At 45.1% G+C, this 22,573-nt stretch overlaps 1 pseudogene; it reads right to left on the minus strand.

Moving 5' to 3' along the window:
- Nucleotides 1-309: 309 nt before the first annotated feature.
- Nucleotides 310-698, minus strand: LOC144668751 (histone H2A-like; annotated as a pseudogene).
- Between the last annotated feature and the right edge of the window lie 21,875 nt (nt 699-22,573).

The following is a 22,573-nucleotide window of genomic DNA, read 5'->3' on the forward strand; positions in this document are numbered from 1 at the left end:
GATTGTTCACTAAAAGGAATAAACAGTAAGAATGTCAGATTGAATATGTGACACCAAGGTTCTATATTAATAAACCATTAAAGTTGCTGACGTTTGACTCTTGGACTTATTGTTTAGTAAGGCAAGGAATCAGCTGAAATCTTCAACAGAATCTTACAGTGACGAGCAAAGCTAGGAGTCTAAAGTGAATTGTTTTAAGCATCCTTTATCTGGCTCAGGGTTCCTGGCAGACAGATAAATCATAAGTAATTATAAAGTTTGTCAAGGTTTGAGGCCTACTTCTGATGTTTTTTTTTCGGTGTCCCCCCTTCAGGCGTAAACCTTGCTGGGGTGTCCGGTTTTCTTGGGCAGCAGCACAGCCTGGATGATGGGCAGGACCCCACCCTGGGCTATGGTGACCCCGCCCAGCAGCTTGTTGAGCTCCTCGTCGTTGCGGATGGCGAGCTGCAGGTGGCGGGGGATGATGCGGGTCTTCTTGTTGTCCCGGGCCGCGTTGCCGGCCAGCTCGAGGATCTCGGCCTCAGGTACTCGAGGACGGCGACCAGGTAGACGGGGGCTCTGGCCCCGACCCGCTCGGCATAGTGGCCCTTGCGCAGCAGCCGGTGGATACGGCCGACGGGGAACTGGAGCCCGGCTCTGGAGGAGCGAGTCTTGGCCTTGGCACGCCCTTTGCCTCCAGTTTTACCGCGACCGGACATTCTGTTCTCACCCCCGCTCAAAGTCTTGACCAATGTTGGATACTCTATCGAGTTATCAACAGTCACAGATTGCAACTCTTTTGAGTACAATCACAGTTCTTGGTTTCCAGGAGTGGGACATGAACCCACAACCCACTGATTCAAAGGCGAGGGTGCTATGAACTGAGCCACAGCTGACACCTCCACCAATGTTGGATACTCTTTCGAGTTATCAACAGTCACAGATTGCAACTTCTTTCGAGTACAATCACAGTTCTTGGTTTCCGGGAGTGGGACATGAACCCACAACCCTCTGATTCAAAGGCGAGGGTGTTATGAACTGAGCCACAGCTGACACCTCCACCAATGTTGGATGCTGCAGGGGCCAGGCCATGCAAAAGATCACCGTGTTGATGCTTTGTTAATTGTATTATTAAGGTTAAGGATATACAGGTGGAGTGAGTTGATTAGTTAAGTAGTTTGATCACACATGAGGTAACACTGATGATATTTTGATTTAATTTTGTAAGTTTCCTTTCACAATTTTTAGTTACAGTGCCCCACCAGGGGCTGTCAATCCGCCCCCCCACCACTTTGATTTTTAGTTTAGCTTACTGATTTTGTCCTCTAAAAAGAGTCTGTAAATCGGGGATGGGTGCAACATCACCAGGGCATGATATTTTGGTTTAATTAGTTAAGCTTCCTTTCACGTTTTTGTTTTAGTTACAGTACCCCACCAGGGGCTGTTACCTCCTCTCACTTATTGATTTTAGTTTAAGTTATTGATTTTGTTTCTCAACAAGAGTCTACAAGGTAATTCTACAGTGCCCCACAGGGTCTGTTTATGCCCTCTCATTTATCATTTTTAGATTAATTTATTGATTTTGTTTTTTACCGAAGAGTCTATAGGGCAATACTGAGGGGGCTGCTCCTCAATTTTTGGTTGCATTTCAGCCCCATGCTCCTGATCTTTGGTCACCCGGTGTGGCGGTAGGCGGGGAGGGATGACCTCCTTGTAAGCCTGGTCCTGGGCCTGGCCAAGGTGGCCATCAACAGATCCAGGCAGCGGGCATTCAAGGGAGTCACCCGGCCGACTGTCCCTCTACCGCGGCTATGTTCGCAGCCGGGTGGCCCTGGAGAAGGAGCACGCGGTATCCACCAGTACATTAGAGGCCTTCTGTGATCGGTGGGCACCGCGGGGGCTGGGGTGTATCATCACCCCTGGAAATGACATTTTGATTTAATTTTGTAAGTTTTCTTTCACATTTTCAGTTTAGTTACAGTCCTCACCAGGGGTTGTTTCCCTTCTGATTTATTGATTTTATTCTTTAAAAAGAGTCTATAAGGCAATACTCGCTCAAGCATGTGGTGGACTTCCGTCCAAGCTGACACCTCTCGAACAGAATTTCACATTGGTCCTGCATCCAGACACTTCCCTTGGGAGCCGTGTCACCATGATTTGAGCTGTCTCATGGAAATTCTCTCCGTGCCTTTCCATTCAGCTTGGAGGGGTTTCCTGTATGGCCTGCTGCTGCAAATGCTCCACTTCCTTGCCTTCCTCCACCACTAGGACGTGACAGTCTGTTCTACCATTTGGCAGTGGAGGAGGCCCCCAGTGGAAAGCCCACTACGTGGGAGCTCTCTCTTTCTTCACTGGGGACCAGGCATGCAGCAGTGCCATGCAATCATAGGTTAAGGTGGTTCACGGACTCCTAGGCCGCAAGTGTTTTCTGTGGCCAATGGGAGTCTGTGTTCCACGCATACATAGATTGCCAGAGGATCCAGCCCCTCTTTCGTTATGTGAAGGGGCTACTCCTCAATTTTTGGTTGCATTTCAGCCCCACACTCCAGGTGCAGAATTTTTCGTCCCGCGGGCGGGCGCGTGCCTGACCTAATCGAGACTAAAATAGTGCGTGATGACATTGGGCGAGCATCCCGACATCATTCCGTATTTGTGCGATATTTCAGTTGGTTGGCATGCGCAAAAGTTGTCAGCGCGCCCGCCGACAATTAAGGGGCTTATTAAGGCCTTTAAGCAAGCAATTAAATAAACTTTTTAACTGCCCGTCCAACCTTATGGTTGGCGAGTGGACAAATAGGCCAGGCAGCCTTTGCATTTTTTGAGAAACCTCATCCACGGGCACGATGAGGTTTCCAACAGTAAACAAAAAAAAATTTAAAAATCATTTTTACATGTCCATCTTCATGTGACTGAGTCACATGTGAGGACATGTTTATATTATTTGTAGAATCTTTAATTTTCATATTAAAAATCTTCAGTTCCCTGAGGCAGCTCTGTGTCTTCAGGGAGCTTTCAGTGGGTGTGCCCTCAAGCATGCGCAGGCTTCAACGCTTGCGCTCCTCCCACCCCCACCCCAGCAGCGCTGGGGCCAGCGTGAAATCACGATTGGAGCCCGATCGCAGGTGGCAGTCTGTTTTGTGGCCATTCTTGGGCCTGACCGCCATGCCCACCTGACGAAGGGAAAGTCCTGCAACTGATCTTTGGTCTCCCAGTGTGGAGTGGGGGGAGGGGGGTGGTGGGTGTCAGGGAGATATAGCAATTTTCAGAATGTTATTGGAATTTATTGTAGAGTAATAGTGGGGTCTGTGTCTGTGTGTGTGACTGAATTGAATTAAAGACAGCTGGTCTGGGGGTTTTGATGTAAGAAGAGAAGCTAGGTTTGAAATGCTAAATAGGTAAACATGGGTGAAGTTTTAGAATGTGAGGTGTAAAGGGAAAATTTGTATTTTTTTAATAAACCAGAGTAGCTTGAATTCAAAAGAGGGGGTGAAATGTTACACCTAGCCAGAAAAAGTTAAGAAACAGTGTGTTTATTTTTCCCAAAGATTACTGGTAAAATTATTACTATGATAGGATTTTTATTATTAGAGCAATAAAGTCCAAAGACATGGTGAAACAATGGGAATTTGCATTCAAAGGGGAAAATATGTATAAAGGAGAGAAGGCTATGTGTAAGGGCAGGCATTTTAAGATCTAACACAAGCGTGAAAAGCCTCCAGCATCTAAGCCTCAAGCTGCTGTCTACAAGGAACCGAAGCTGAGAAAAACTCACTTTTAATTCGGCTATTCAGAGTCTCGTGTTACTTTGCCTGGGACTGTTGAAATCTATTGTTTTACTGTTGCCTTAACGGAGGTGTAACTGGGAGTTAATCAGGGGAGCTAGCAGTTATTATATCAGTAATTTGTGGACTTATGTATTTGCTTAAGATCATTTCTTCTATTAATAAATGTTTAATTTAGTTTTATAAAAAACCAATAAGACTCGGTGGTTTTATTACTACTGAATTCAAGACATGCATCTCGAAATAAATATTCAAATTGAAAAACAGTTGTGGTAGTTGTTTCACGTTTCCCTTTGGGATTTGAGCAGCTCAGCATTTAGCATCTGCTGTGCCATAACAGGTGGTGAGGGAGGGGGACTTTCTCGTAAGCCAAAGTGGCCATCATCAGGCCCAGGCAGCAGGCATTCAAGGGGGTCATCTGACCCAAATGTCTGCCCCTCTACCGTGGCTATGTTTGCAGCCGGGTGACCCTGGAGAGGGAGCTTGTGGTGTCCACTAGTACGCTAGAGGCCTTCCATGACCAGTGGCATCGCAGGGCCTGCGGTGCATCATCCACCCCCTGGTACAGATATCTTGGTTTATTTATCGATGTTTTGTTTTACTTAAAAGAGTATAAGGCAATACTCACTCAAGCATGCGGTGGACTTCTGTCTGAACTGACCCCAGTTCGGACGCAATTTCATATTGGTCCTGCATCCCGACACCTCCCTTGGGAACCACGGCCCCACAATTTGAGCCTTTCCATTTGGCGCAGAGGGGTTTCCTGTATGGCCTCCTACTGCACACTCTCCACTTCCTTGCCTTCCTCCACGATCAGGATACGCCGTGGTGTTCTATCCTGCTGCCTGGTGGTGGGAGAGGTCCCCAGTGGAGGAATCCCTACAAGGCAGTCCTCCCTTTTTCCACTGGGGACCTGGCATGGAGGTAATTGCATGCAGCAGTGCCATGCAATAGGAGGTTAAAGTGTTTCATGGACTCCCAGGTAACATGTGTTTTCTGTGGCCAAGGGGAGTCCATGTCCCACATATATGTAGAATGCCAGGGATTGCAACCACTTTTTTTATTATTTAAGGGGGCTGCTCCTCAATTTATGGTTGCACTTCAGCTACACGCTCCTGATCTTTGGTCACCTGGTGCAAAGGGGGGACGGAAGGGAGGAGGACCTCCTCATAAGCCTGCTCCTGGGCTTGGCCAAGGTGGCCATGAAAAGGTCCAGGCAGCGGGCGGTCGAGGAGGTTGTCCGACCTTACTGTCTGCCCTTCTACCACGGCTACGTTCACAGCCGGGTGGCCCTGGAGAGGGAACATGCAGTATCCACTGGTATGCTAGAGGCCTTCCGCGACCAGTTGACGCCGCGGAGGCGTATGTTTCCTTTGATGTTTTGTTTTAGTTACAATGCCCACCAGGGGCTGTCACACCCTCTCATTGATTTTTGTTTGATTTATTGAATTTTGTTTTATCATAAGAGTATATAAGGCAATACTCCACGTAGTTTCCACCGGTACGCTTGAGGCCTTCCGCAAGCGGTGGGCACCACGGGGGCTGGGATGCATCATCACCATCATCCCTGGAAATAATATTTTAGTTTGATTCATTAAGTTTCCTTTTGAAATTTGATTTTTGTTACAGTGCCACAGCAGGGGCTGTCACTCCGTCTATTAACTTATGTTTTTTTGCTTTATTGAAAGAGAATATAAGGTAATAATCCACGCGATGTCCACCGGTATGTTTGAGGCTTTCTGCGACCAGTGGGCGCCGCCAGCCCCAGGAATGACATTTTAGCTTAATTATGTAAGTTTCCTTTAAAGTTTTGTTTTTATTACGGTGCCCCATCAGGGGCTGTCATGCCTTTATATTAGTTTATTTTATTGATTTACTGTTTCGTTCAAAACAGCATATAAGGCAATACCCTTCTGTGGCTTTATTCATACCCGGGTGTCCTTGAAGAGGGAGCACATGGTGTCCAATGGTATGTTAGAGGTCTTCTGCAACCGGTGGATGCCGCAGGGGCTGGAGTACAGCATCAGCTCTGGAAACTCTCCAAATTTGTTAAGTTTCCTTTAAAGTTTTGCCTTTTTGTTACAGTGCCCCTTTAAGGGGCTGTCAATTAGTTTATTTGTTTTAAAAGAGTATAAGTCAATACTGCTGCAGGGGCTGGAGTACATCATCAGCCCTGGGAATGTTATTTTAATTTGATAAGTTCCTGTAATAATTATGGTTTTATTTAGTGTAATATACCTTTAAGAATAATACTTGTTAAGGAAGATCACATGATCTTTAGTACCTAATAGGAGAGTAGCGCGGGCTACCTCAGTAGTTAGTTATGTAGAAATAGAGTTTGAGTTGAAAGCGCATATGTAGCTGCTGCTGAGTACCTTGTAAATAAACTTAAAGTTTCCACCTAAGAAATATCTGCAGATCAACTCTATCAACAGTATCAACTCGGCCACCACTCACAACAAAGTGGCGACGAAGATGGGATCAAGTTTAACAGAAGAAATCAAGTGAAAAGAAATCGGCACGGTACTTTGCCCAGTAATTGTAAGTAGAAGTTCCGTTCGAATTGAAGAAGTAATTCCCTCCCAAAATGCCACTATTGGGGGAATTGATCCTTTCGATCCAGCCACGGATGATTGGTCTCATTACATTGAATGCCTCATGTTCTTTTTCCAAGTGAACCAGATTATGGAGGGAGAGAAGAGGTGAGCAATCCTCTGAAGTATATGTGGAAATAAAACCAACAGCTTGTTTCAAAGTTTGACAGCACCCAGTGCTCCAGATTCAAAAAGTTTTGATGAATTGTTAGACCTCATAAAGGGTCATTATCAACCAAAGCCCACAGTAACGATGCAAAGGTTGAAGTTTAATTCGAGAAATAGAGCCCCGGGTGAGACAGTTGCTATGTGGAAAATTTGAAGCAGTTAACGGAACATTGTGAATTTAGTACATCGCTAAACGACGTGCTCAGAGATAAATTAGTGTGTGGTGTGAACGAAGACACTATTCAGAAGACATTATTGCCTGAAGTGAATTTGGATTTCAAGAAGGCGCTAGAGATGGCAGTAGCCATGGAAAGCACAGTAAGAGATTTAAAAGCAATACCGGGCACTCAAAATGGCACTGTCCTCCACATCGGGCGGGAAACCCCAGCCAAAAAGGGCGCAAAAATGCAAGACTCTGCCGAGAAGCAGGAAACAGCCCCTGCTAGCTGAAGAATAAGGAAAAATATATTAGCAGCGAAATCAAAGAATAATTTCAATAATGGTGAAACGATTGTTGCACTCGTCCAACCTATTAGTATATTATGACCAGATGAAAGAATTGGTGCTGACATGTAACGCATCCCATACGGAGTGGGAGCAGTACTCTCCCATTGGATGGACAATGGCGCAGAATGGCCTATAGGTTATATATCAAGGACACTCACCACAGTGGAAAAGGGACACTTGCAGTTGGAAAAAAAGGCCTGTCAATCATCTTTGGTGTCAAGAAATTTCACCAGTACGTACACGGTCACCATTTTACAATCATTTCAGACCACAAACCATTGCTAGGATTGTTCAGTGAGGACAAGGCTATATCACCAATAGCTGCCGCAAGAATACAACGATGTGCTTTAATCCTGGCACCATACAAATACAATTTCGTACATAGGCCTGGCAATCAAATCGCAAGCCCCGATGCACTTAGTCATTTGTCTTTACAAGATAATGATAAGCACGTCCCAGTTCCACAGGAACTTGTTTTACTGTTAAATTTCTTAGACTCCTTGCTGGTAGGCGCACGACAGATTAGAAACTAAACAAGTCGGGACACAGTCCTATCTCAAGTACAAGAACAAGTGCTTCATGGTTGGTCACAAGAGCCCTTATCTGATGAAATAAAACCGTACTTCAACAGAAGACATGAAATAACTAGCCAGGATGGCATCTTATTGAGGGGAGCACAAGTGATAGTACCTCCAAAGGGAAGGGAGCCACTTTTGAACTACACAGTGCCCATCTAGGAATTTCCCGAATGAAAACCATGGCTCGTAGCGACCTATTGTGGCCTGGGATGGATGGCGAAATAGAGAATTCAGTGAAGAATTGTATGCATTGTCAGCAACTGCAAAAGTTGCCATCGACAGCACGTTACAGCCATGGGAGTGGCCAGGAAGACCCTGGGTGCGGTTACACATTGAACTATATGGGACCTTTCTTGGGAACAATGTTTCTGCTCATTGTTGATGCCCATTCAAAATGGATGGACATTTGAGGTGAAGTCACCAACATCGACTGCTACAATTGAGAAGCTACATAAAAGTTTTGCCATTGCACCCCTGCAATGGGCAATTTTTTCACCACTCCAACAATAACTTCACCCGACTTCCATTTGCTCGTTAAATTTACCTTCTACAATGGAACAGATTTAGCATCTCCATGAACCCCACTTATTATTACTTGCTCCTGCAATACTCCCATGAACAACAAATATCACTATCCCACAACATTAAGGATTGACTAGCCCGTGTCTCTTAAAATTTTAACATCCTTACCTACTTTGCCCTGTACACATGGAGACTCTCCTTCCACACACAAAATCTTTAAATATTTCTGCAACCTGCTCCTCAGAATTCTCTTGTGTAAACTGTGAACACATTCCCACTCTTTCACCTATCACTGATTCTCCGTTTCACCTGTACACAAACCATTGGTTTCTCCTGTGCCTGAACCTCAGAACCCACAGTACGTTCACTTCCAGAGCTTTTCTGTACCCCAATAATTCCAACAGGTTTTTCCTGCAATTTGCAACACACTGACTTTGTGTGCCCAATAATATTACAATGAAAACACCTCTATTTTCGAATGTCACTTTTGCCATCAGCAACTTCCTTTTTATTCTGAAAAAAAAACTTCCTGGGAATTGCCAGCCACTCCTTCTCTTCAGTGACTACCTACCTTCCTTTCACCTTCCCACTTTTTATCTTTTTCCAATTTGAAAATTGGATGAAAAAAAATTTAGCTCTATGAACTAATTCATAATCATCAGCTATTTCTGCTGCTTGTCTTACAGAATCAATCATCTGTTCCTCCACATGAGTTCTCACTACCGAAGGGACTGAATCTTCAATTTCTTCCTAAAGAATTACTTCCCTAAGAGCTGCATACGTTGTCTCTATTTTTAATGCCCGTATCCACCGGTCAAAATTACTTTGTTTTACTCTTTCAAACCCAATATAAGTTTGCTCAGGCTGTTTGCTCATATTCCTAAATTTCTGCCTGTATGCTTCAGGAACCAACTCATATGCACTCAAGATAGCCTTTTTCACCACATCATAATTCACCAACATTTCTTTTGATAGCAAATCATATACCTCATGCGCTCTTCCCACCAACTTTGACTGTAATAAGAACTGTGGCCATTTCATCTGTTTAGCTAGCTTTTCAAATTGAAATAAAGAATGCTTCAATATCTTTTTCCTCAAACTTTGGAAGAGCTTGTACAAATTTAAATATCTCCCCACTGGGTTATACTCTTCCTCACCTACTGGCATCTCTTTTTTAACTGCCAACATTTTCAGTTGGAATTCTCTATCTTTTTCTCTTTCCTCCTTCCCAATTTCTAATTTCCTTTTAAAAGCCATCTCTCTGCCTTTTGCTTCTAATTCAAGTTTTTTCAGTTTCTTTGCTTGTTCAAATTCAAGCGTCTTCATTTGTAACTAAAGTCTCACTACCTCCAGCTGTGACTCACTAGTGTCAGGTATCACTTCCAACTGTAGATGCTGTGCTATACCTTTAATTATATCTGATTTCCTAGGCCCCGCAGGTAACCCCAACTGTAACTTATCTGCCAACTCTGTTAACTTATTTATTTGTTGCAACCCAATCAGTTATATCTTCTACTCCCAGACAAGTCTTAGCAATTGCCAAAGCCATCTTGCAGTCTCACCACTTCTAAAAAACCTCACCAACTCCTGAATTCAAAGTGCTTCTCGTACTCGTAACCTTAAGATTCACCAATTCCAAACAAATCAAGGAATTATAAATATTATCCTGCCAACTGCCCCCAATTATTATGACACAGCAGTTGATAAAGGCTGAGTTATTTAAAATCCCAGAGGAAAATTTTAAATAATTGTTATAACCTATATTTTCAATTGGTATGTTTTGAGTTGCAGATCTAAATTCAGGAATAAGACCACCAGTTCTCGAGGTTTTTATATCAAACTAAATGAAACATTTATTAATTTACAACAAATTAAACACATACACATGGCTACAAATTACTGCTATCATAACTTTTTAACAAATTCCCAAATGAATCTCCATTAAGGCAACAATAACGAATAGGCTTAAACAGACATCAGTCAAAGCATTTTTCACCTTACAAATTCAAAATGAGGTTCCTTTCAATTTGTTCCTTCGCAAACACAGTAGTAGGCTTACAGGCTTAGATCGTACATGTCTCTGACCTGCACACACATACTCTTTTCTGTTATACCCAGCCTTTCTCTTTGAATGTAAATTCTCATTGTATCACCAAGGCCCTTTGAACCCCTTTCATAGTACCAATTTTATTAGTAATATAAACATTGCTTGGTGTCTCCTAGTTAGGTACAAGACTTCACTCCCCCTCTTGAATGCTCTATTCAACAAAATGCAAATGTACCCTCTACCTTACTGTCTACATTCCAAAACTACGATACATCAAAGCACCCAGACTAGCTGGCTTTAATCCAATTAACACACAGAAAGACTAAACCTCTTTTTAAAAAACAATTCCAATAACATTATAAACATTAATATCTCTTCATGGCACCCTTTCAAATTCAATGTTTGCCCAGGCTGTTTCCTTTTATTCCGAAATTTTTGCCTGCATGCCTCAGGGACTAATTCATATGCACTCAGAATAGCCTTTTTTACTGCATCATAATCCACCGATACCTCTTTTGAAAGTGAAGCATATACCTCATGAGCTCTACCTACCCAGCTCCTCTGTAAAAGTAATGTCCAGATTTCTTTTTGCCACTTCATTTGCCTCGCTACCTTTTCAAATGAAATAAAGAATGACTTGACATCTCTTTCCTCAAACTTCGGGAGAGCTTGCATAAACTTAAACATCTCACTACCTAATTTTAGGTTGAAGGTTTTTTCCTCATCAGAACTTTCCTCAGAATCTGAGATCTCTTTTTTTAAACTTTCAGCCTTTTAAGCTGGTATTCCCTTTCTCGCCCCTTCTCTCTTTCCCTTGCCTCTCTTTCTTTGTCTATCTCTCTTGCATGGAATTCCAGTTCGAGCTTCCTTTCTTTCTACTGCCTTTCCACTTGCTCCCTTTCAAATGCCTTTTTCTGCTGCCTCTAGTTCAAGTTTTTTTTTCACTTCCTTTGCTTGTTCAAGTTCAAGCTTCTTCCTTTATAACTGAAGTCTCACTACTTCCAGCTGTGACTCATTCTCTGGAAAACATGGTCTCTCTGTTATCCCTTCCAGTTTTAGATGCTATGCTATTATCTCAACTATGTCTGCTTTCCTCACCCCTCTGGGTAATTCTAACTCCAGCTTATCTGCCAATTCCATCAGTTTATTCTTGGTTAATTTCTGTAAACCAGTCAGTTACATATTTCATCTGTAAAAAAGTCTTAGCATTCAACACCATTTCAAATCCAACCCATATAATATACCTCACAGCAATTCCAATTTCTATGTTCAGTGCCACTTTACCTCCACGTACTTGTTAAAAAGGTTCAGAAATCCCTCCAAGGTAATCTGTACAATACGTCAGTGCAGGATGAGGACACCGTAATTTAGCCAGCCATTAAGATTAGAGCGTCATTTGAAGAAAAATTCAGCGGCTCAATAGAGACCTGTATAAAATGGGAAAAGGTATAGATGGAATTAATGAAATCCTCTGTAGGAGATTTCCTGAGGTCCTGGCATGGTGGAAATGTGATACCTTGCGTATCAGATTGAATAATGTAGGATGTAAAGTTAAATCGATATTCTGATTTTCCATATTAGAGGCAGGGAAGGGACAGGTGGAAACTCTGCACTTCCCTCAGGAGGTTGTCATTTTAGTAGGGTCAGTGGCCCAGTGGGTTGTTCCTTGTAGGCGGAGAGATCAGGCTCCACCAGTCCAGATTGTCATATCTCAATTCATACTTTATGATTTTTTAAAGACTGCAATTACAGAAGCACAACCAGTGTAATTTTAATATAAAAGCAAAAGACCACAGATGTGGAGATCTGAAATAAAAACAAAAAGTGCTAGAAAAACTCAGCAGATCTGGCAGTATCTGTGGAGAAACAGGGTTAACTTTTCAACCCTTCTAAACTGTGTAATTTTAACCTTGAATGACAGCGTGAACTGGGTGATACCGAATTGGTAGTACATTATACACTCTGTCTGTCATTCCCTTCAATTGACATTGAAGGAATAGAAAATCAGGAAATGTAACCAGAAATACATAAGAAAAGGAGCTTCAGTTTGATACTTTTAGAGCTAAGATAGAATTAAGAATTTTCTCATTAAATGTTTTATCTGTGGCCATTACTATTTAGTGCTGCCTATTCCTACCTATAATTGTTTATCCTGTTTACAACTGGCTATTCCTATTACTGCCTGTCTACCAGCTTTACTACATGAGGAAAGGTAGGGGAAGGACACAGGCAGGGAGAACATGAATGAAGGGAAAGCACAGTTGGAGGTTGGAGCTCAGTGAGCAGGCAGGATGGGCTACAAGTGAGGAGAACAGTAGAGTATAGTAGGGAGCCATAGGAACATTATGCACTGAAAGTGGAAGGTCCCTAATAGATGTGGAGCCTGGAGAAAAAGCTGCCACACCCACAATGAGAAGGGGAGGGCCAAAGGGGAGGAGGAGGAGTAAATATGAAGTCTTAGATGCACGCAGAACAAAAAAGAGCCCAATCGGGCCATCATGCCTCTGCTGGCTCTCTGAAAGGTGTCATTCTTAGTCCCACGCTTCTGTTCATCCTCAAGTGCCTAACTCCTTTTAAGAATTATTTATGGAATGAGCTTCTACCATCTTCTCAGGTAGCTGCAACCATTCCATGATTATTGATTGAAAAAAGTTATCTTCCTAGCCTGTCTATTTTGCCAACAGTTTTAGAGCTATGACCGCTGTTACTGATCCACTTACCCAAAAGGAATGGTATCTATCTGTCCTATCAAAATCTCTCATCATCTTGAAAATCCCTAGTAGTTGTTATCTTAACCTCCACTATCCCAAGGAGAACAGATCCAACTTTTCCAATCTCTCCTCATAACCGAAGTCACTCATTCCTGATAACATCCTAGTAAACCACCTCTGTTTCCATTTGAAGGCCTTTATATGTTTCCTGAACTGTGGTGCCCAGAAATATGCACAACACTCCAATTCAGGCCTAACCAGTGATTTATAAAGTTCTAACATGATCTCATTGCTTTTTTATCCTACGCCTCTATTTATGAACCCAAGTAACCCATACTTTTTTAACCATTTTATTGACCTGCCCTGCCACCATAAGGATTTGTGTATATGAACTCTGCTTGTCTCTCTGCTTGTCTAAACTTGTTAAAATCCTGCCATTTATAGTATATTGTCTTTCCCGATTAGTCCTCCAAAGCTGTATCACTTCACGCTTCTCCACATTGAACTCCATTTTCCATGATTCTGCCCATTTCACCATCCTGTCCATCATTCTGAAGTCTATAACTATCCACATCACTATCTAATACATGTTTCTAAGTTTCATATCATCTGCAAACTTTATAATGCTGCTCCCTACACCCAAGTCTAGTATGTTTATACATATTGAAAAGGGTAATGGTCCCAGAACTGACCCTTGGGAAACACCACAGCAAACCATCTCCCACTCTGCAAAACCTCCATCTACGACCACCCTCTGCTTCCTGCCACTGAGTCAATTCTGTATCCATGCCACCACTTTCTCCTTAATTCCATAGGCTTTCATATTCTCAACAGGCCTCCTGTGTGGCACTTTTTCAATTGCCTTCTGAAAGTCCATTAAGTGCACTATGTTGATCAAAGTTCCCTGCTACCTCATCAAAGAATTCAATCAAGTTAGTCAGACACAATTTGCATTTAACAAATCCATGCTGGCTCCATGCCTTTCCAAATGAAAATTTATTTTGTCCTGATAGTAGTTTCCAATAACTTCCCCACTACTGTTATTGGGTTGACTGGCCTGTAGTTTCCTGGTTTATCCCTCTCCCCTTTCTTGAACAGTGGAATAAGATTAGCAACCCTCCAGTCCTTCGGCACTGTTCATGTACGCAATGAGGATTGAAAGATTGTGATTAATGCCCCCGCTATTTCTACTTTTGCATCTTCAGCAACCTGTGATGCATTCCATCTAAACCAGGTGCCTTACCAACTTTTAGCAATATATTTTTTAATACTTCTTCTCTACCTGTTACTATCTTGTCCATAACTTCCCTTCCCTCTTTTAATGTAACTATCATCCCAACCATTTTTTTGTGAATCTCATTTAATCCTTTAATCATGTCCTTTATCCCTACATGAAGATTTTCATTTGGGTCCTTAATAGGTTCAACTTTTTTCTATGCTTATCTCTTACACTTTACATCTAGAAATGTTTTACGGTTCAATTTAACATCACCTGCCAATCTTTTCTCCTAACCTCTCTTTGCTTCCAATATTAACTTATTCAATTCTCCCCTGTAATTTACGTAATCCTCTGGGCTATGTACTGAACATTGCTCCTGCAATCAGCCTCCTTTATCTGTTTTACTTCAACTGTTATTTCCTTTGTCAACCCAGACACAATGCTTTGAATGCTCATATCTTTTCCTTCAAAGGTGTGTGCTTTGTTTGCGCCCAAATAATTGCTTCCCTGAATGCCTTCAGTTGCTTCATTACTCCTTTACTCATTTCTTCCAATGTACCTGTGCAAGGCCTTTTCTTAAATCAATGAAAGTAACTCTTTCCCAGCTGAGCATTAACTTACTGTCAATTACCAGAGAGTGACTGTCATGGATAGTAACAGCTGGTAATGATAGGCAGGAATATAAATAGCCAATAGTAAATAGGAATCAATAATAGGCAGGAATAGACAGCACCAAGCATTAAAGTTGCAGATAATACATCTAAAGGGGAAAAGTCTTAGTCCAGGACCAGGGGCCATCGTCTCAGGATACGGGGCAGGCCATTTAGGACAGAGATGAGGAAAAATTTCTTCACTCAGAGGGTGTTCGACCTGTGGAATTCTCCCCCACAGAAGGCTGTGGAGGCCAGGTCACTGAGTATATTCAAGAAAGAAATTGATAAATCTTTGGACGTTAGAGGCATCAAGGGGTATGGAGAGAAAGCAGGAATATGGCATTGAGATTGAGGATCAGCCACGATCATACTGAATGGCGGAGCAGGCTCGGTCTATGTTTCCATCTATCTGTGGTCTAATCTCCACCTAACATTTCATTCCACCTTATTGGCCAGTGGTTGCCAGTCCAGTGATGGTGTTGCTCTGGTCCCAGCAGGAACAGATCATGTTCGCCAGTACCTATTACTAACTATAATTTTAAATGCTGTCAGTCACCACCTTCTCTGGTTCTATGTCTAAACCGTTCTGCAACACAGCATTTGCCGCCTTTGATTAAAGTCTGCTGCCACGTATAAAAGGTTCCTCTCTCGGGGCTGTCAATTGTATGTAAGTCACCTCAAGGAGGGGCTTCAGATGTGAAGACCCGGGCAATAAAAGCGCCCAGAGAGTGTTTTGGATCACCTGTCACAATGTCCATGAGTGGAAGGAGCTGCTGGATCCTCGCTCTCCCCAGTTACGGACGGTCAGCAGGAGCCACTCCGGGAGCCGGCGGCTCCTCACCACCCCCGAGCTCCAAGGATCTCTGACCCCGGGAGCGGCCGTCCTCAGCGCTCACTCCCTCAAAGCCGGGGCTCTCACACAGACACCCCGGGGGTCGGCTTCGGACTCGGTAACGCTTCCCTCTGGGCCAGCACACCTCCCGCCCCAGGCGGACGGGCCATGGGCAGGTTTCCCCCCTCCAGACCCCCTCCAGTTATATTCGCACCGGTGGAACTTTCCAGAGACGCTTTCCCTTGGCGCCCGCTCGAGCTTCAACGAATCCCGGCCCCACATGGTCCAGATCCTCCAATCACGGCCTCGCCTTCTCCCGCCTTCCGGCCGCTCGCGCTTTGGCCGTTGGGCTCACTAAACCCCTCCCCACCACGTGCTCCAGATCCTCCAATCACAGCCTCGCTTTCTCCCGCATCCCGTCCGCTCGCGCTTTGGCCGTTGGGTTCACTCAATCCCGCCCCACCCACGTGCTCCAGATCCTCCAATCACAGCCCATCCTTCCGGCACCTGCCCCCGCGCTCTGGCCGTTGGGCTCACTGAACCCCTCCCCAACCACGTGCTCCAGATCCTCCAATCACAGCCTCGCCTTCTCCCGCATCCCGGCCGCTCGCGCTTTGGCCGTTGGGCTCACTCAATCCCTACCCACCGCCCCCCCCCCCCCCCCCCCCCCACCAAACGTGCTCCAGATCCTCCAATCACAGCCTCTCCTTTTCGTTGGCGGGAAGGTGGGGCGGTTCAGATTTTGCCGAACTCTCGCTCGCCCGGGTAGGCGGCCGGTGCGATCAGTTTGACGCTGAGGCGCCTTTTAAATTGAGACGGAAAAGCGCAGAGATAGAGTGGCGAGGAGCGTTGCTGTTTTGCCCTGATTACAAAACTGACATCAGTACAGCGCCTCTCATGTCAACATGGGCGGCTGCCCCGTCAGTGGAGGGCGAGGGGTCGGCAGTTTCTGCCTGGTGTCTTGATGTGACTGAACAGGCCCATTCCCCACACGGGGCCGGAGTGAGTTAGCGGGGACCCGGAGTGCAGGATTTGCTTCCTTTGCCTCCCTAGCAGGGGGGGGGGGCTGGCCGCTCTAGGCCGGTCAGGGAGGCGCCTGTGCCCGGAGCGGGATGCAGCCTGAACGCACAAGGCGGCCGCCGTTCCCCGAGGATGGGCGGCGGGCACCTCTCGCTCATGTCACTGCGGCTGAGCTTCGGGCTGACTTGGAGGAGCTTTGCCCGCCCTCTCCTGGAATGCTGACCACTTGTGAACTGAGAAAACAGGACCTGGGCCGGGGGGGGGGGGGGGGGGGGTGGAGTTACTTTTTGGCCATCCCTGGACACCAGTCCATGGAAGCTGATTTTGAAGGTGCTTTTCCTGATTGCTTGTGGAGCAATCTGGCTTCCAGAAGGACACTAGCGTTGGTTCGATGGTCACCTCCCCATTGAATCCAGAGAGTGTGGCGGAGGCATTGCTGATGGGATTTGTCTAGCACTCTGATGCGTTGCTGATACACAGTCCAGGTCTCACCACAGTACAGGAGTGTCGTGATGCCAACTCCCCTGTCCGCTAGGACTTCTTTTGACTTGCCTATAATCTAATAACACATCCCGAGGCACCTCACAGAGACATTGTTTTTTTTTTACATTGACAAGAGACACACCAGATATTCGGGCAGATGACTCAAAGCTCCGTCTGAAAAGTAGGTTTTAGGGTGTCTTACAGGGGGAAAGAGAGGGAGGGTACTCCAGCACTTAGGGCTTCGGCAGTTGAAGGCACTGCCGCCAATGGTGGAGCACCTTAAAGATGCACAAGAGGCCAGTATCAGGGAAGCACAGATAGCTCCGAGAGTTGTGGAGTTGGAGGAGAGTATAGGGAAAGAGAGAGGAAAGACCATGGAAGCATTTGAAAACAAGGATGAGAATTTTGAAATCAAGACATTGATTGACTGGGAGCCAGCGTAGGAACAGTGAGCACAGGAATGATAGGGGAACAGGACCTGGTGCGGATAAGGACATAAGCAGCAGAGTTTTGGATGACCTCAAATTTATGGATGGCAGAATGTGGTAGACCAACCAGATGTGGATTGGAATAGTCACCTTTTCATTGATCATCCCCAAGGCTCAGCATCTACATCCAGTTGAGCATAATTTGGAGTGCCCTGTGCCCTCCAATGGGGACTCCCTAGTGTTCTCTGTGTCTCCAGCACATGCTTCTGATCTGATGTGAGTGTGCCTCACCATCTGACAAACTTGCTGTCTGTACAGCATCCACAAAGTTTGTGTATCCACGCTGATGGAGAGTGCGCAGGAGTCATGTGACGGTGCATCCTCAGAGTGCTCACCCACCTCTTGGGACTCATTAGCCTGCTCCCTCATCAGCTAGTCTGCCGCCCTTGAAGGAGGTTTGGAAGACCAACAAGATCAATTAATGCTAACTTTGGAAATGTGTTCAACCTCAATATAATGCATATCATAACATTTCACTTACTGGTGACATTATACCACATGATTGATTGTTAAATGCCAAATGGAAGTGTAATATGATGCTGTCACACGTCTCTGGGTTACTCCAATCATTGTCGCCTAGTGTGTGTGTGTGCCTCCCTGCTGAACTTCAAGCTGTCTCCTACCTGTCACTGGTAGGATGACTATGGCTGCAGGCCCACTTCGGGTTCTCTATGTCCCCTGGACTTGTGTGCCCTCTTTCTGTGAGAAAACAGGACATTATGAGCGTATTTTGAGGATAGAATGAGAACACTTGAGGGGGGATGAGGGATGGGTGCAGCAGGACTTGTGGCGCAGTGGGTAGTGAAGTCCCTGCCTCTGAGCCAGAGCTGTGGGTTTGAGTCCCACGCTGGGACTTGATAGCCACAGAAGGTGCATTCGTAATGTGGCCAAACGTGTTGAGTATCAATCTGCAAATCCTTTCAATATGCTTACAGCAGGAAGTTAAGAATAACTCCTGGTCAGACAGAAGCTGCGGAAGGTAACCACAAACTACAGAAGTAACTTGACAAGCATAACCATGGACCAATACATTGAAGTCCATGTTTGCTAATGTCCTCTCAAGACATGGCACTGCAAGAGATAGAGAGAGACAGATGGGTACAAGAGGGGAATAAGATGAGGGTGACAGTGAGTGTGCGCTGTTCAGATGGAGATTTGTGGAGGTGCCTGAAGAGGAAGGAATGTGTGGCTCTGCAAGTTGTGTTGGTGCAGGAGAATACTAGGGAAGTCAGAGAATGATGGATGCCACCTGGAAGTGATAATGCCGTTCACCTTTTCTGAGCTAATGAGGTCATTAGACCCTTTAGGACACTGAATTCAGGTCCTGGCCACCATACACCTGTGGCTCACACACTTCACTTCTCCCAGCAACACCTGTTTAGTTTGAGTGACTGGTTTCTTCCTCTCTTCCACAGAACAGAGTACCTCCCGTGTGACTCTCACCATCTCCAGTATGATCTCCAGGAAAAGTCAGAGGACCAAGGTGAGGAGCATGGAGGGAGTTGAGGGGGTAGGTTTCCCATGTCTTCCTTCCCAGTTCTTGTCTTCAATTGGTGGGTTTCGTGGCAGGTGGGAGCAGAAAATTCAGAGAGAGGGCAAAAATCAAATTTCTGCTGGTGGGAAATCTTTGGAATTTGCCCCTCACCACTTTCATGGCAGGCTGTTGGCAGTTTGGGTTTCCTGTTGATCAATGTTTGGCATTACCATGCATCAATGCTCATTAAAAACGCTACTTGCTGGAATCATGCTCCCTCCCAATTATGCGCAGTGCCAATGGGAAATTAAACTGGTCTAAATTACGATCAGATATAAGTGGTGTGTAGCTGGCTGCCCTCACTTTGCTCGTGACTTCGAGGTGAGTGCAAAATGCAAAGTCTGCCTGCAACAGCGCTGCTCCAGTTTCTCACCAATGCCAGTCAGCTGGTCTGCTCACTGTAGTCGTATTCCGCACTCCGGGATGGTGTGTTCTGAGGGTCTCAGCCAAGGCTGCACAATGAAACAGAGACCAACATTGCGACCAGGATGGGGGTAAGGATGACAGAGACCTAGGGTCAGTGTGCTATGGAGGGGGTTGTGGGGGAAGGCGGGGGGAACAATGGCAGGGAGGGGGGGAGATTGAGGATGGGGAAGCTGGAGCCCAACATGGAAAACTAGAACGCAGATACAGAAGAGGGTGGATGGGAATTGAACTATGGATGGGAGGAGGTGTACACAGACTCCGAAATACGAGGGCGGGGTTGTGTTAGTGTGGCACAAGAAAGATGGGTTGTACAGAGATTCTTGAAAGTGGGGGAGGGAAAAGGCTTGCTCATGAGGGACAGGTTGTATAGAGACTCATGGAGGTGAGGGGGAAGGGAGACTGTGTTGTGATCAGTCGTAAAGGAACAGGAGAGCTCATTGAAAGACGGTCATAGCCCTTGGGCCAAGAGGTCAGAGTAAGAGTTTAAAGGCAGTCCTGGGGATTTGTGGGCCATGCTACAGAGCTATGCATGGCACACACATCATAGTCCCACTCCAGGGAGGGGCAAGGCCTGTGTGCTCAACTGGGATAAGGCGCAGCTTGGTGTGCAGGGTGTTTTCTTGGTCTTACTATGGGGTTGTCAGCCTTGGTACTGGGCTGCAGATGGAATGGTTATGGGAGGCATCTGCATCCTATAAATGGGAAAAATGAAATAAAGGTCGGGGGGAGGGCTATTCAAAGCTTTCCTTGGTGGAGGCGAGGGGGGGTTCACCTCTATGTGTCCGTCCACACAGCCTTGAGATGAAGAGTGTCATGAAGAGATATTAATGTCCATAATGTTAATGTAAATTATTTTTTAAAATAGTTCTAGTGGGATCTGTGTCTATGTGTGTGTCTTAATTGGATTAAAGCCAGCTAGTCTGGGCACTTTGATGTGTATTAGCTTTTAGATGTTAATTAGATAAATGTAAGGAGGGTAGAAGGTAAAGTGTAAATTTGCATTTGTTGAAAGAAACCATTCAAGACTGCGGGTGAAATCCTACACCTAGCTAGAAGACACCAAGCAATGTGTTTATTTTTTTTCAGCTTAATAAAATTGATGGGATGAAAGGATGTTTTTGTTAGAAGAGGTAAAGTTAAAAGCCTAGTGATACAATGGAAAGTTTACATTCAAAGTGAGAGGTATGTATTAAGGAGAAAGGAGATTGTGTGTAAGGTAGAAGCATTTTAAGATCCAACAAGTGTGAGAAGCCTCCAGCCTGTTAAGTTTCAAGCTGCTATTGGCAAGGACCCAGAGCTGAAAGAAAGTCATTTTGAATGCAACTCTCCAGGATGTACTTTGCCAGGTGTCTCTATAAATCTATGAGATTTACTGTTGCTTTAATGGTGGTGTAACTGAGAGTCAGATTAATTACAGGATTTTTGTAGTTATTTTAGTAGTAATTTTGTGGACGTATGTATGTGTTTACAATCTTTCTTTTATTAATAAATGTTTAATTTAGTTTTATAAAAACCTCCTGAGACTCGGTGGTCTTATTACTACTGAATTCAAAGCCTGCATCTTGAAACATACAAATTGCAGGATTATGAGAGTTGTTTCAAGTTTCCCTCTAGGATTTGAACAACTCAGCCTTTACCATCGGCTGTGTCATAATAGGAGGGACAAGGTCCACATGGAGCATGGGGACATCAGCAGTAATGGGTTCTGGTAGGAGGGTTGGAATGTCCACCACAGTTACAGTAGGATCCAGGCTTACTGGGGGAGGCTGGAGGGAGCTCTACATGCATATCGTGAGGTTCCAAGAAGATTGGAGGGACCTGAACATTGACGAGGGAGGGTGGAAGCTAGCCTCAAAATAAAAATGCAGCTCCACTATCTTGAAACCCCGAGGTTGTTGTGCAGTTTGAAATCAAGCCTGGAAAATAATCTGCACGAGTAAGGTTGGAGGCAGTGTAGGGGGAGCCCACAGCTGGATCAAGGGGGCATCCTCAAACTGCTTAGAGTCACAACTTTGAAATAGAGTCAGCGCTGAGACAAAAGAGGAAGACTTCCTTGAGAAGGTGCAGTTGGAGCCATTGTTTTCTGGTATGCTTTAACAAGAGACTGAATGAGTCATTGGCTTCACAATACAGTTGGTCCATTTGGGCTTTGACAGAGAGTTATGTGAGAATGGAAAATACAGGCAAGTGTTAAAAAAGCACAGCTGCTGAATATCTGCCAGATCATCAATGAAAGTCTATCATGTCCTTCCTTCAATTAGCATGGATAACAGGCCAAAGGGCATACAGCCATTGCTGAAGTGTAAACTGAGTTTGATCAGCATACCAGATTAGGGATTGCCTTTGGTAAACTGGGACATTACATGAATGCGTCCAAACCTCTTCCAAATTCTGTGGGATTGAAATGTTGAGTCCAGGGTTGATATCTTGGTCAACTATATGTGTGAGCTCATGCCCCAGCTGCAAGGTTGTAATGCAGATGCAGCTCCAGGGCATGACATTGGCTTTCTGTTAGTGAGCAGGAGGTCTACTATATTTGCCCAGTATTCGATATTCTGTTGCATCTATTACTCCACAGGGAGAAGGAGGATTGAGTAATGGAGTTTGCACTCAATGCTGCCTTCTTGACGGCAGTGATCTGATTGAGAGAATGGCCCAGCGCCACCTAGCACAGCTTCGAGAGGAGCCCCGGCCAGGGGTCCATGGTCCAGGGAGTCCCATCAACATCCAGAGGATGAGAAGGTTAGATCCATCCCACGGAAGCAACTCACACGACCAAGGGCCTACCAAAGAAGACTTGGAGATGAGCGAAAGACCATGCTGAGCACGTCTGCGCTTGTCAAGAGATGTGGTGGATTATATCTGCCACATTCTGAGGGACAATCCAATGCCCCATGGACTGGGAAGACATCCCCTGTTAGTGCCCCTGAAGGTCACTGCCGCACTCAATTTTTTTGCCTGTGATAGTTCCAGGCATCCACAGGAGACCTATGTGGCATCTCATAGTCTTTAATGCATAAATGTAGCAAG

Source organism: Cetorhinus maximus, chromosome 28 (genome assembly GCF_964194155.1).
Source record: "Cetorhinus maximus chromosome 28, sCetMax3.hap1.1, whole genome shotgun sequence".
Lineage (NCBI taxonomy): Eukaryota > Metazoa > Chordata > Chondrichthyes > Lamniformes > Cetorhinidae > Cetorhinus > Cetorhinus maximus.